At 47.6% G+C, this 3,154-nt stretch overlaps 1 pseudogene across 1 annotated transcript in view; it reads right to left on the reverse strand.

The window, feature by feature from the left end:
• LOC105531154 overlaps positions 1–2,398 on the reverse strand; it is a 7,832-nt pseudogene extending 5,434 nt beyond the window's left edge. The window contains exon 1 of the transcript XR_001004749.1: positions 2,277–2,398. The product of XR_001004749.1 is annotated as a tropomyosin alpha-4 chain-like (transcript). The remainder of the gene's footprint in view (positions 1–2,276) is intronic.
• Between the last annotated feature and the right edge of the window lie 756 nt (positions 2,399–3,154).

Raw genomic sequence — 3,154 nt, forward strand, 5'->3', positions numbered from 1 at the left:
GAATAGAAGAGATTATTTGAACTGGGCATGGTGGCTCATGCCTGTAATCTCAAAATGTTGGGAGGTCAAAGCAGGAGAATCACTTGAGGCCAGGAGTTCACGACCAGACTAAGCAACATAGCAAGACCCTGCCTCTCCAAAAAATAAAGAAAATTAGCCAGGCATGGTGGTGTCCATGTGTAGTCCCAGCTATCCCAGTTCTCCCAGCTACTCAGGAGGCTGAGGTGGGAGGATTGCTTGAGACCAGGAACTCAAAGCTGCAGTGAGCCATGATCGCATCACTGCACTACAGCCTGGGAGACAGACTGAGACCCTGTCTCTACAAACAGTGTGTTTGTGAAAACTGGTTGAACATCTCTAGGATATTTAGTCTCTAAGGGCAATTCCAGGCATATATAGTCATACAAGTGTATGAACTAGGATTCAGATAAAGCAGTCTGGAATTACAAGTTTTCCCAGGGTGGGGGGTTGCTGTGGTTGCTGGTTGTGTTGCGTGGCCAGGTCACAAGACCTCAGGGGAATTTTTGGACCACCCAGGTCACTCAGTTATTGGGCATAACAAAAAAGAGAATGATGTGACTACACTGGAAACGGTTACTGGGCACATTTCGGCAGCATAAGAGGGGAGAAAGCATCAACTGAGAACTGCTTATAGAGAGCAGAAAGTCAATCTTGAAGACCCAGTCAGAACTCCTAGGGAGGGAATGCAGCCATTTTGTGTTGGTGATTGGTAGGTACTGCCAAAGAAATAAAGAGACCTGGCTTTGTCAAGTCTTATGAGCTAAACTGTGTCCTGCTCAAATTCATATGTTGAATTCTGAACTCCCACTACCTCAGAATGTGACTTATTTGGAGACATGATTTTTACAAAGGGAATCAAGTTAAAATAAATCATTAGGATGGGCCCTAATCCGATAGGACTGGTGTCCCTATAAAAAGGGAAAATGTGGGCCAGGCACAGTGACTCAAGCCTGTAATCCCAGCACTTTGGGAGGCCAGGGCAGGCAGATCACTTGAGGACAGGAGTTCAAGGCCAGCCTGGCCAACATGATGAAACCCCATCTCTACCAAAAAATACAAAAATTAGGTGAGTGTGATGGTGCGTGCCTCTAATGCCAGCTACACGGGAGGCTGAGGCAGGAGAATCGCTTGAGCCTGGGAGGCGGAGGTTGCAGTGAGCTGAGATCACACCATTGCTCTGCAGCCTGGGTGACAGAGTGAGACTCCATATCAAAAAAAAAGATTTTAAAAAAAGTGTGTGTGTGGGAGTATCTGGAAAAAAACATGCAGAAAGGAAAACGATGTGAAGAGACCCAGAGAAGATGGCCCCTGACAAATGAAAGGGAGAGGCCTGGAACAGAGCCTTCCCTTACACCCTCAAGAGGAACGCAAATCCAGCCGACACAGTGATTTCAGACTTCTAGCTCCAGAGCTGTGAGACAATACATTACTGTGTTGACGCCACCCAGTTTGTGGTGCTTTGTTACAACAGCCCCAGCCACTGCTATCCCAGCCCTGAGAATAGCGTGAAGGGGAGCCACTCTAGGTTGCAGAAGGGTAGAAAATCTAACCCAGGGGGCTTGTGGCTGAAGCTGCCTCTCCCTGGGCTACTGCAGCAAGCTTCTTCCTGTCCCATCTGCTGCTCAGCGCTCCTGCCTAGTCCACAGTGTTATCAAACAGTCTTCCTCAAGTAGCCCCCTTTCCTGCCACTCGGTTTCCCATGTACCTACAGGAATGCATTGCCACTTTTTCGAATGCTCCATGGGTAGGGCGCAGTGCTGTACCAGGCAGCTGCCATCTCCACAGCTAGCTCTTCGAAAAAAACTGCAAAATGGATACGCTTAAGTCTAGGCTGCTCTACTTTCTTCCATACTCTCAATTATTCGTGCCCAGGCCCCACCTGAGATCAATTCAACTACAATTTCTTAGGACAGGCTGGAGACCAGTGCATTTTAGAAACCACCACTCCCCTCCAAAGAATTCTAAGATGTAGTCAGGATTAGAAAACATTTCTAGATACTCCTGCTCCTCAAGTCAGCCCTCTCTAGCTTTGAACCACGCTTCAAAAATATTTCTTCTTCATCAGCATCCAAACTCTCATTCCCTCAGTGAAGTTACATTCAGCTATAAGGGAATACTAGAAATAAGAGTGTGAGCCAGAGAGTGAAAGGCTTACATAAATTCGGGAACATGAGTGACGCTTCTCTAGTCTCTTTTTCCTTATTCCCTGGATGCGTCGGTTGAGGGCGGCCACATCACCTTCAGCTTTCTCGCGCCGCTCGCGCTCGCGGTCCAGCTCCCGCTGCAGGCCCTGCGCGCGGTCTTCCGCCTCGTCCGCCTGCCGCTGCAGGGCTTGGATCTTGCGTTTCACCGCCTCCAGGGAGTTGAGGCCGGCCATGGCGCGGAGGCGCAGAGGCGCACGAGCAGCGGCGGGCGCTCGGCTGGACTCGGCTCCGGTGAGAGCTGCACGGCCGCGCCCCGGCCCCCCCAGCCTTTAAGAAGTTTAGCTTTACTTAGCATATCTATATAGCAAACCTGTACATGTGTCCCTGAACCTAAAATAAAAATTAAAACATAAAATAAATTTAAAAGAGAGATCATATTCTTTTATTTGAGAAATACTAATCCATAATACTATCTTATATGTTATCTGAACAATAAAACTATCATATAATTTATTTTTAAAAGAGAGCCATCATGCTGCAGTTTCTTTGGATTTTGAAGACAACATAGTATAACTTCTCTCCCAGTTCCCTGATGCCTCAGAAAGCCACCAGTGTTGAGTGTGGGTGGTAAATCCAAGCTGTGGTTCCAGGTATTCTGTTTCTTGGGCCACGTGACCAACAGATCCAATGGTGCTAGAGGCATCTGCGATGGATAAGGATGTCGCAGTCTTAAATAGAAGAGTCACAGCACAGAGCCCTGAGATTCTGGAACAAGGCCACGCGCTACTGGAGAGAACTATCTTGTTTGGAAAGTAGCTCCTGGCATACTACTGGACTCCAATGGAGACAGAACAGCTGACCATGGGGCACCCTATTACTATGCAATCTGATTTCCATTATGAGTTGGTGTTATCTAACCTACAGTCCTACTTTTGGACACATGTAACAGCAATCTGTCATGCAACGGAAGTGATACATTTGGATATAAC

Source organism: Mandrillus leucophaeus, unplaced genomic scaffold (genome assembly GCF_000951045.1).
Source record: "Mandrillus leucophaeus isolate KB7577 unplaced genomic scaffold, Mleu.le_1.0 Scaffold87, whole genome shotgun sequence".
Lineage (NCBI taxonomy): Eukaryota > Metazoa > Chordata > Mammalia > Primates > Cercopithecidae > Mandrillus > Mandrillus leucophaeus.